This window comes from Sitophilus oryzae, unplaced genomic scaffold, assembly GCF_002938485.1.
Source record: "Sitophilus oryzae breed Bouriz unplaced genomic scaffold, Soryzae_2.0 scaffold_1375_pilon_pilon, whole genome shotgun sequence".
Taxonomy (NCBI): Eukaryota; Metazoa; Arthropoda; class Insecta; order Coleoptera; family Curculionidae; genus Sitophilus; species Sitophilus oryzae.
Genome location: NW_022146032.1, coordinates 273,856 through 286,997, shown reverse-complemented (window position 1 = coordinate 286,997; position 13,142 = coordinate 273,856).

The window sequence follows — 13,142 nt, the reverse complement described above, 5'->3', positions numbered from 1 at the left end:
TTATTCTAATGAAATAGGAACGTTTTGATTTTCATATTATTTGACAGGTCGAGTCTAATTTATCTTCGTATTTCTTTATATTAATTTTAATAAAATAAATATACAGGGTGGTCCGAACTGTATTCCGTAAACTTCGGGAGCATATTCTGCAGATAAAAAGAAGTAAAAAACTTCTTATAAATGTATGTCCTAAAATGCTTAGTTTCGGAGATACAGGGTGTAGAAGTTTCATTTTTATTTCGATTTTTTCCCAATAATTTCTAGTAAGTAACGTCAATACATAGATAAATGCAACAAGTTTAGATTGGAAAGCCCGTAAAAATTTTGGATCGCGAAATTATTTTGGGTCGCGACCGTTATAGGCGATCTGGCGCTGCTATAGCGGTCGCTAAGAACAACGGCAAACAAAAACAGAAATAATTTTCTCTTGTCAAAGTCAGAATCTTCAAAAATCATAATAATCTTTCAAAATCTAAAGCGCTCTCATTAAAGAAATTCTGAAAAGTGTTTATAGCGTCCATTCTCAAAGTAATTATTGCTATCTTGTGAGTTTAATTCAAGTTTTATTTACTCCAACCGGTGATAATTGTGAAAAAGTGGCATTAAAAACTTAAAAAGCTGTGCTGTGAACTGTGAACTGCAAAAACCATCATGGATCGTGGCATAACATCGGTTTCCAATGTTTCATAGGTATTTCATACATGCGTCCTTATATAAAATAAAGTTTCTTGTATGCAACACACTGTATTTTATTTATAAAATTAAACGAAAATAATAAATTTGAATAAACAATATTTGGCGATATAATTCCGGAAAAAGCCGAACCGCTCCGAAATTTTCAAAAGTTTTGGGTCGCGACCGTTGCAAGAATAGCGCCAAATAGTGTTTACATTGTCCTTATGGGCACTTTCCAATCTAAACTTGTTTCATTTATCTATGCGTCAATATTTGGATGAAAATTGGTGTCTGATAGTTTTTTGACATGAGAAATTTGATTTTGATATCATTATGACTCCTATTTGTAGAGGGCGCCACCTACATGTGCTTTAACTGTTTTGAAGAGTAATAACTTTTTGTCCGTACCTGTATAGAACTACTGAGTGAAAAAATATACATTTTCGTATTTTTTTACGTAAAAAATGTCTCTTAGTAAAAATCGTTACGAGCAACCGTTCTCGAGATATTTAGAATGGGAATAGTCAATACATGTCATTATTGACAAAAAATAAACATGTTGAGTAGATAGTTATTTGACTAAAAAGATAAATTTGGAAAAATTTTATTTTGTTAAATTAATCATAAAATTTTCTTCGAAAAAATGATGATTGATGATGATTTGGCACAAAAACATTTCAAATTTATGATTTCCGTCTATTAACTATTTAGTCAACATGTTTAATTTATGTCAATGATGACAGGTATTGATAATTTCGATTTCAAATATCTCGAGAACTATTACTCGTAGCGATTTTTAGTAAGAGATCTTTTTTACGTTAAAAACGTCGTAAATTTTTTGACTTAGTAGTTTTATACAGTTACGGACAAAAAGTTATTACTCTTCAAACCAGTTAAAAATATGTAGGTGGCGCCCCCTACAAGTAGGGGCCATATTGACGTCAAATTCGAAGTTCTCATATCAAAAAACTCCCAGACATCAAATTTTATCCTAATACTGATTTTACTTCAGAAATTATTTGGAAAAAATCGAAATAAAAATGAAACTTCTACACCCTCTATCTCCGAAACTAAGCATTTTAGGACATACATTTATAAGAACTTTTTTACTTATTTTTATCTGCAGAATATGCTGCTGAAGTTTCCGGAATACAGTTCGGACTACCCTGTATACCTATTATTGACTGCCAGATTTATTCATTTAAAAATTTAAATCATATCATATTTAAATAGTTCCAATATGTTGCAAATGCCAAAATTATATGAATATAGATTTAGTATAATGTCAAATTTCTTAGAATTGCGCGATAAGTAATAATTATTGTTATTGCTGTTAATTAATTAACATATAATAGTTAAAGCACTATGTGGAATAAAACGGGCCTCGCAATATATGTACCTACAGTAAGAAAATATAATTAAATTATTACTACCGTATGATCGAATAAAAACGGCGTCAGCGACGGCTATGAAATGAAGATTGTCATTTTATATATAAAATTATATGGGAAATGTCATCGATCGTCATTTCATAGCCATCGCTGACGCCGTTTTTATTCGATCATACGGTATTTCAAAAATACTATACTGTCAGAATCTAAACTTGAAATATCGATAGGTACCATATTTTGACAACCGTATGTAGGTACCAAATACCAGAACTACCAAAGATATAGTATTTCCGGGGTCAATTGGAAGTACTGAGACTCTTAATTCCTTTATTCCCACAATGCCGATAAAGACAGTGCCGAAATTCAAAGTCCCAATCTATTCCAACTGACATCAGATAAACTATATAACTAAGTATTAAGTACTCACGTAAACCGTTTTTACATCAGAAGAAACAAAAAATCTTTTATTCCTATTGATTGTGACTACAAAAACTGAGATAGGGCAATAATCAAAATCATTCGATTTTGTTTTATAATACAGAGACAGACTAATTTTTTAAAACTAAATATACTAAAATAGGCTAAATTGCTTTTGCTGAAAAGAAGTTAGATATGATGTGATTCTTAGAGACTTTTCACCATACAAAAAAATTCACATTACATTTGCAACATTGCAGTGAATCCCCAAACAGCTTGCTTTGTAATGTTGTTTTATAAACGTTGTGTCGTGATTGATGAAACCTTCCTACAGAAACATTGTTTTTGAAAGGCGATTAAAACATTTTATCTGCAATATTGCAACAAAGATTCTTTTTCGAATGAGATTTTGATGAATATAAATGTAAGTATACTTTTATTATTATGTGTGATTTAATAATGCTTAGCCATGAATAAGTATAACAAATTGTGTTTAATTTGTTGTTAAACGAAATTTTATATTTTAGATCATTTCATGTTTTCTGGCTCGACGTGACGGTGACGGTATTATATTGTAAATCGCGCCTTATAGGTTTTCTATCAACTTAATAATTATTATAAATCTACCAACTTAAGAATATATCCTGAAAAAATACAGGGTGGCGCACCTCATTCGCCTCGGTTGATTATACGAAAACGAAAAGATTTAGAAACAAAATATTTCATGGGTATATGTGGGGAGGTAATGTGCACAATTTAAAATTATTTTGAAATATACAGGGTGTTTCAGAACTTAGATCTATACCAAAGTTATATTTTTTCTTATGGAACACCCAGTATTTTATTTCATTTTTGGATTCTTGTGCCCAAAAAAGGCAATTATTATAAGGGTTAAATATGTTTAAAATCTTTAGTTTTTGAGATATTTAAAGATATTTAAATTTGCATGCTACAATAGAATAGACACCCTGTACATTACTTTTCAGAATTAATTCTTTTAAGTTTTTAAGAGTTTAAAGGTAGAGAAATAAACTTTACTGAAAAATGGTATTGGTTCCTTAAATTTATACAGGGCTATCAAAAGTTGCGGATCTATTTTAAGGATATCTTTTATATAAAAACTTCGTTATTTCAAATGCAACACCCTGTATTTTTTTAAATAAATCAAAGCAGATTCAAATGCTCTTTCAAACTATATTAGGGTTTCCTATACCTATCTAGCTCAGATTTTGAATAAAAAGCGATTTTTAAATAAAATTGTAATCAAGATGGCTTGTGTCGCCATGGCAATTTTCTAGTGACAGTTAGTAACTATTTAAAAAGTCGACATTAGTTTATGGACATTATTATTTATAATTTATAACAGTTTACTTAAATTTACCTACAAGAGTTTAATAAGTAAGTATTTATTACTTTATCAAGAAAAATAAAGCAGTATCTGCTGGCGGAACGAAGGGATATATGTATGTATGTTACTAGTGATATTATTTTGTGAGGAAAATTGCTTCTTGACCTCAAGGGCTTATGCTCAAAGATATCCAAATAGGAATCTTCCTGATAAGCGTTTCTTTGAAAAACTGCTTGTCCTATTTCCCAGAGCTGGTAGTGTGGTTTATAAAAAACTATTAGACAGAAACTTGTCGTTTGGAAGTGAAGAAAATGAATTTGCCATAATTGGCTCTTTTATAGAAAATGCATAGGTATATCTACAAGTCATCGTAAAATAATTCAAAGAACTACTTCTTCGTTTTTCTTGATAGAATAATAAACACATATTTAATAAATATTATTTATTAAACTATTGTAGGTAAATTAAATAAAAGTAAACTGATATAAATTTAAATAAGTCCATAAAATAATTTCGATTTTGAAAATAGCTACTAACTGTCACTAGAAACTTGCCATGACAACACTAAACACTAGCCATCTTGATTACGATTTTATTGAAAAATCGCATTTTATTCAAAATCTGAGCCAGATGGGTATGCGAAACCCTAATATAGTGTGAAAGAGCATTTAAATCTGCTTCGACTTATTTAGAAAAATACATAGTGTTGCATTTGAAATAACGAAGTTTTTATGTAAAGTAAATATTTAAAATAGACCAGCAATTTTTTATACCCCTGTATAAATTTAAGGAAGCAATAACATTTTTCTGTAAAGTTTATTTCTCTACCTTTAAACTCAGCACAAGAATTAATTCTGAAAAGTAATGTACAGGGTGTTAATAATCTATTCTATTGTAGCATGCAAATTTAAATATCTTTAAATATCTCAAAAACCAAAGATTTTAAACATATTTAACCCTTATAATAAATACCTTTTTTTGGGCCCAAGAATCCAAAAATGAAATAAAATACAGGGTGTTCGGTAAGAAAAAATATAACTTTGGTATGGATCTTAGTTCTGAAACACCCTGAACATTTCAAAATTATTTTAAATTGTGCACATTACCTCCCCACATATACCTATAAAATATTTTGTTTCTACATCTTTCCGTTTTCGTATAATCAACCGAGGCAAATGAGGTGCACCACCCTGTATTTTCGATTTTCTGGAAAATCGAACAGTTGCCGAAAATAGATTCGATGATGATATATGTATCAAGTATTTTTCACAAAATGTTTTGTTTAGTTCTACTGAAATTCTCTCTACTCTCTCGTTGACTCACCCTGTACTAAGAAGATATGAGCATGTAAAAATATTTTGTATGAAAGCAAAACCAGATTTTAGTAATCGAATTTTGTCATAATATTCATTACTATCAACTACTTAAACCTATTACAATATTTCTTTTGTTTGTAAATATTATAAGAATATAGGTTACTGTAGATATTTTTTGATAAATCTGTTACTATAATCATATAACCTACTTTTTAATAGTATTTGCAAAGTATTTATCAAAAAATAATAATAATAAAAATAATATATCGTGCGTACATTTAATTTAAATTTAGCTATAAGAAAACAGATAAATTGAAATAGATGTTCTAAATTTATATATTAAAGATTAAAATAAGTACATATACATAATATGTGAAACAAATTATATCCGATTATATTTGCTTTAAATTAAACTTTAAACCACATCATCTGGTATTAGATATTTTAGACATTACTAATTTTGAGTAGTCCTATAATATTCATTTATACAAGGCGACCCTACCATTTAAAAAATAATCTCTTATATCAGGTTTTCTGTTTTTATTTTAAATAGTAAGTTGAAGTAGTAATCAATAAAAAAGTTCTGTTTGTAGATTTTAAATAATGACATTATTATTATTGTATTTTATTAGTAGGAATTTTATGGCAATTCCAAGGAAACAAAATACCGTATGTGTATGTACATAAATAAAAAAAAAATTGGCGCCGAGAGGCACGTAGGTATAGCCGCCCACTGCGATTTTGACTGATTTTGATGTTATTACAAATTTTGTTGCAAATGTTATTCCTAATCTTAATTTGAGTTACGATTTTTTAAAATTTTTAACCCCCTCCCATACCCCCTTACCAACCCCCCACCCCCACCAAAAACTAATGGCCAGATTCTCGGGTGCCACAGTATTTTTGTGCCAAATTTGGTTAAAATCGGTTCAGCGGTTTTTGAGTTATCGTGTTACAGACGGATAGAGAGACGGAGAGACAGACAGACACCATGAAAATATTTTGTATTTAGGTCATTTATGACCCAAATAACACATTTTGAGTGAAATTAAAAAAAACTTTTTTTTGCCGATCTTAGTAGCCTACTATACCTATTGGTATGGTCGGCTAAAAATATATAGGAATGTATAAAAAATTGTAAATTTGGAATTTTTTGATTATTTTTAGAAGTGTTTTAGTTTTTGGCCAAAAAACATAATTTCTTGATGATATGGCAATATTGGTAGTAGATTAAATTTACAAGAAAGAAAACCTAGAAAAGATGCAGTGGTTCGAAAATTTTTATTTTTTTTTGGAAATTTTCAAAGTAAAATAACTCGGTTATTTTGGACTTATTTGAAAGACAGTAAAGACAAAATATGTTTCTTTTATTGAGATCTACCAGCCCTGAAAATATTTGCACTTATTTTTGGTTAGGACTCACCCTGTAATATTAAAAGAGTTACCTACAACAACCCTTAGTTTTATGATAAATTCATCACAACATTTTGTATAAATGTACTTTGTATACAACTTACCTTAAAATTAAATACCGTATGATCTAAATGTTTTATGTTCAAGAGGGCTTAATAAGTTTTGACAGATGAAGATTAGTCAAAAATAAATGTCAATAAATATCAATTTACACAATGAAAATGTCAATTTCGTGTTTTATGCCGTCAAAAATATTTATGTCGGAGTCCAAAGCAAACTATATCATAAATATTTTTAATCACATTGTTTTAAACATTTTTTATAGTAAACTGAGCATCATACTTGCAAAAGTTAGCACTTACTTACATTATTTGCGATATACATACATATTAGATGTTCAATTAGAATTAAAAATAATCGACACTGACACATACACCAACACAGCTGACATTGAATGATTTTTATATAATAGTGCCCGTGACCTAATGGTCTAATTAAGATTGAAAAATGTGTCCGCGATGCCTACGAATTAACAATAATAGTAACGGGCGATGACATAATCTCGTGTTGGTATCATTGTATTAAAACATTTAAGAATTCAAAAATAAATATATGAAAGATAAACAGATAGGCAATACACCCCATACAATACTTAGGTCAAAATATTGGTTTATAGCAAACGAAAAAAATATTATATTTTTTTCATTTGCATAGCACAGCAGAATAGACAATTAGTATTTAACCAATTTTTGAGACATTTGTTGTCGTGTTACTTTCAACCCCTTGACCCCCAGGGCACCTACATCTAAAATTTTAAATAGCAACCCCTATTTCTTGTACCACTTTGTGTTTCTTACAGAATTCTACATAAACTGCATTATTTTTTTGAGAACTTTATAAGAAACACAAAAATGGTAAAAGATATAGAGGCTGCCATTTAAAACTTTAAGTATCTCCTATAAGTATAGGGCGGAAAATGCATATTAGGGGCACTGAAAGGGTGAATTTAAAAAACGGTTGTTTCAAATTGTAGGCTTAAAGAGCGAGATAAAATTTCGAAAAAAAATCCTCTGCCATAAATTTTGACCCTAAATCAAATAGTGATACTGAAAAATTATTTGGAAAAGCGGAAAGGGTAGTTTTTGCAAGGGTAGGGGATTGTTTCGTGAATAACATTTTTGAGGTTATTTTTTTTACAACGTGGGTTTATTTCTTGAAAACTACATACTTTTTCCTACAAAAAGGTACTTTTGTTGCACATCGCCCAGAGCGATGGCTTTTCGAGAAAATTGGAGACCAAGAGTTTGCTCTGATGTGTTTTGCTAACTGGTTAATCAACATAAACTTATGAAAGTTATGGCGGTTCAAAAGTAACCAAGTAGTTATCAAATAATTAATTGAAAAATCAAAATTTAATTATTTTTAAAACATCTTATTGCTTTAAAAAACGAAATAATCCAATTACCAAAATTCCTTATTAAAATAATGCATTCCTTAATTCATTCATAGTAAATGTTCAAAGTGACCACCATTCATTTCAATGTAGACATCTGATCTTCTTCTCCATCTGCGTAGATACCCTGTGGAATATCCTTGGTGTTGTCCGAATTTGATTGGAACAATCAATAATGCGTTGCCGTAGTTGCTTTTCAGTATTAATCGGCACTGAGCAAACCTAATTTTTTTAAAACCAAAAAAGTTTATTTCGTTTTTAAAGCAATAAGATGTTTTAAAAATCATGAAATTTTGATTTTCCAATTAATTATTTAATAACTACTTGGTTACTTTTGAACCGCCATAACTTTCATAAGTTTAGGTTTATTAACCAGTTAGCAAACCATCAGAGCAATCTCTTTGCTTTCAATTTTTTCGAAAACCATCGCTCTGGGCGATATGCAACAAGAGTACCTTTTTTGTAGTAAAAAGTATGTAGTTTCCAAAAAATGAACACACGTTGCAAAAAAAAAATCTCAAAAAAGTTATTCACGAAATAACCCCCTACCCTTGCAAAAACGTTTTTCGCTTTTCCAAATAATTTTTCACTATCACCATTTGATTTAGGGTCAAAATTTATGGTACAGGATTTTTTTCGAAGTCTTATCTCGTTTTTTAGGCCTAAAATTTCAAAACAACCGTTTTTTAAATTCACCCTTTCAGTGCCCCCAACTCCTTTAATATGCATTTTTTTTACTATTTTTAGGAGTACTATCACCCCCCGATTTTTATACCATTTCAATGACACCCTGTAGATTAATATTGTATATTTTTTATAGGGTCTTCAATAAGTGCAAATGTTTTTAGGGGAGTATATTTTGACCCCAGAAACATGGTTATGAGGTTTTATTCCCCAAATTTGTCTTTTTGAAAATTTGGAATTTTTTGGATTTTTTTTTAGTTTTTAGTTACCTAAAAACATAATTTTTGATAATGTGGCAACATAGGTAGTATATTAAATTTACAAGAAAGAAAACCCAGAAAAGATCCAGTAGTTCGCAAAATTTAAGCAAAAAATATTTTTTTTGGAATATTTTAAAGTTAAATAACTCGGTTATTTTTGGCTTATTTGAAAAACGGTAAGAGAAATTATGTTTCTTTTATCGAGATCTGGCAGCCCTGAAAATATTTGCACTTATTTAGGACCCACCCTGTATATATTTATATTTCATAATTTTAATACGAAATATCTATTTTAAAAAAGGCAGCTCGCAATAACACGGGGAATTTTGTGCTGGAGGGTTCGTTACGTGTCAAAATCCTTGAAATTGTAACTGCCTCCAAATTTAGGCTTTTCGTTTTAACAATTCAATTTTTTTCGCAATTCTCACTTAATAAGCCTACTGGCAACCTGAAACGTTATAAAACGTTTTTGAATATGACCATAATATATTCGTTTCCCAACAATACACATTTGCAAATTTGGGTAAGACAAGAATTAAAAAATCCGCTAATGGAATACGAGGCACGAACCGAAGCTATATGTCAATGACAAATTTAAAAATTTTAAAATTAGACTGCTAAACTTGACACAGTTTAAGACATTATTCTTAGAATTTAAAGATATATTCAAAGAACTTTTCATTCAATAAGTTTATGTTCTTACACACACCTTGATTTAAATTAGATTAACAAATAATAATGATACGTACAATAATGGAATGCTTAACATTATAACCGAATTCAAAAGTTTATTGTTCTGTAATTAACAGGTTCACGTTTTACTTTTACCTTATAATTTAGCAAATTGGATTTTTTAAATGTTTTGATACGTTAATTATGAATGGGTAAACCGGTTTATTCATAGAATTTTAACAATTAACTTTTTTTTGGTATTTTAGTTTTCCTTATTTCATTATTATATTCTATTACCATTATTACTATACCGGGAACTGTAGCTCAAGAAAGGATGACACAATAAATCTACAAGGTCGCTGTGATTAACTTCTCTCCTCCCAGAGTCTACAATCTTTTTTCTTTGTAGAAGGGGAAATCTTGCATACACGTCCATCAGTTATGATGGTGGTGGACAGTGTGAGATTCCTACTCCCTAAAACCCTTCCTTTTCTCACGACTCTACTCTGGAACCGCGAACGCATTACTTCAGAGTAGTCGTTGACATATTTGCTCTCTAAGATCCTTTTCTTTCTCAGAAATAATATTCCGAACTGTACTATAGGTGTTTGTCCTTCCCCTAGGAGATGCAAGACCTTGTCGTTGGTGGGGAAGCTCCTGGTCAGGTGCTGGGGGAATCTCCCTAGGCTGTAGTGTCGTGGCCGGGGAATTGCACCAAGACATACATATAACGATGCCGGACGAGGTTACCCCTGTCCGGGTCCCGGGTCCGGGTCCTGTCATACCAGGCATCCTCTACTGACTGTGGTCATTTATCGCGGGTCGAGGATGTGGGGGGGGGGTCTTGGCTTAACCGCCTGGACCACGAGGAGACAATCTCACCAAAAACCTAAATCCTACGATGATGGCGGGATCAGGTCAAAGGGATGCATGGCTAGATAGACGACCATTACTGGCCTCAACCTTGGAGCATCAATGCATGAGCACCCCATTGTATTTAGTATTTACCCCTTACTTCTACATGCGGGGCTCTGTAGAAGTGTACCGACTATCCATAGCGACTCGTGGGAACACTAGATCTAGCATTAAAAAACAACCGGTGAAGCCCCCTAGCGACACTGGTAACATTACAAATGAATGTTCCAAGGGACCAAATCCAAAGGAAACTAAAAGAGGGACGGCTGACACTTGCTTGGGATCATCCTCTACAAGTGGCACACAAGCTACCACCTTCTCCAGCAAGGGTCGGGAGCCTACCTATAGACCCAATAAGCGACACAAGCTACCGTTTCGTCTACCCGGCCTGGGTCAACCAAGCGGGCTAGATGATCCTCTGAGAGTAGGTCTTAGCGGAGCAGGAGCACGGAGATACCTCAGACTGCTCCACGAAGGACTTGCTCCAGAGGAAGCAAAAGGGAAAACACTCCTCCGAAAAGGGGAGAGTAAAGAAACCAAGAAACAACCTGACTCCATCAAAAAATAACCATCTCCATCAAAGGGCAAGAGAGAGAGCGAGGACCTCTCACCTCTTCTCCAACAGGGAGAGAAAAAGCCAGGACGGAAAGCCGTCCAACACCGGGAGGCAAGCAGGGACGTATCACCAGCTTTGGCGCTATTGCTGGACAAGTGCAAATGGCGGTGCTACCAAAGGATTTCCCAGAGGTTGCTCTGACCACCGACCAGAAAACGTAGTGGCGATCGGATTGCGACACAACGATCTACAAAATGTGGGTCATCTGCGTTTTGCGGGGATACACTTTCGGGTGGGCGTAATCCTCATATAGATTGTGTATCTCAAGAATCGACGAATTGGTTGGTGGAAATCGCACCTAAGCTTAAAAATTGGCAGGGGCCGAAACTGGTTGCAGTGATGCGAGAAAATATCCCTAAAGGGGCGGCCATCACGGTCTTTCTGCCGAGGAGCAAGGGGACAGACACCACCTACCTGCTGAGCCTTATCCAGGGTCACAACTTCAATGTAAGGACATCGAGTTGGCGAGTCGTCAACTCGAGGGAGAAGGATCATGGTCAGGTCCTCACAATAGGAATTGACCTCAACTCCAAGAAGGCAATAGAGAAAGAGGGACATATTATAGATACGGGACAACACCGGTATCAGGTCTAAGGAGAGGCCAAGTTAAAGAGGTGGAGAAAATGGAGACAGATCCCACAGCCTCCACCTCACGGGTTCCTCAGCCGGAGGCAAGCTCCTCGACTGTGAAGGGCGGCATGGAGGGCCAAACTCCAACCGTGGAAAGGTGTGTATCCTCGGAGGAAGAACTGTTGTCAGAGGAGGATGGGAAATACCCTGTCCCCTCTATAACAGGGGTATGATCGGTTATAGACTGTGTGATGACTCAAGGAAGGGGGGCACAATAGATCTTTAAGGTCGCAGTGATTAACCCCCCTCCCCCTCTTACTCATTCTACATTGTACATTCTACCCTTCTTTATAAGGATTCTACATAGGTGTTTGTCCACTGCTTTAATTCTTCAGTAAGTCCGTCCATCATGTTAGCAGGGTTAAAAGGCCTTTCCAAAAAAACTCTTAAATATCTCTCTCTGGAGCGTTCATCTCGGGCAGACAAACAGAGTGTGCTCGACATCATCTTCCACACTACAATAGTTGCACAGAATCTCTATCGATACGGTTTACAATCTATAATATAAAGTTTTAATGTAAATTATAAAGCTTCATAAAATGCCTTCTATACGCTAAATCTTGTAGCGTTTTGGAACAAAAGTACACTAATGACGTACATTCTTACTTTTTAGTTTTCTAAAACCTTCAGTTTTGCACATTGTACGCATACCCTTTAATGTGTATATTTATAATAACTGAGTGACATCATAAACTAACAAAGCAATATGTTCCATATTCAAGAAAAATTTTCCATATGTACGGAATTCCACAATTTCCAAATAGTCCATCAATAACAACTCGAGTAGTAAAACATTTGAAAACAAAAATAATAGTGATAAAATCCGTTTCCTTGTATGTTGAAACGATTTTAGTCAAACGTCGTTTATATAGAATAACACATAAATTACTAGTTATGTTATGTTTTAATATCTGCCAATAATTGTCATTAATTATGCAGATATATCACACTTTTATTAATGAAATTTAATAATTTGATAATTCTGAACGTCAATCGTTATCAGTGTTTATACGAGAGTCAGTCCAAACGTATGATTTGAAGGCGCTAAACTCGTTTGAGATAGATATAGACTTCTGGTTGTTGAAAATGGTTAAGGTACTACTTGTATCCAAAAAGGTCTTACCAATAATAGCTTTAGTCGGTATCAAATCAATAAAAAAAATTAAAAATATATATATATTTTAAAAACTATTTTAATGCAATTTAAATAGAGTACTGTAAGGAACCTCTGTTATAGCATGGATATAACATGTGAAGTAAAGTGAAAAGTGATCAATATTTTTTAACTTTTTATAGATTTTTAATTCAGTTAATAATATATTATTCAAACTGACAAATTACGTACTATTTAT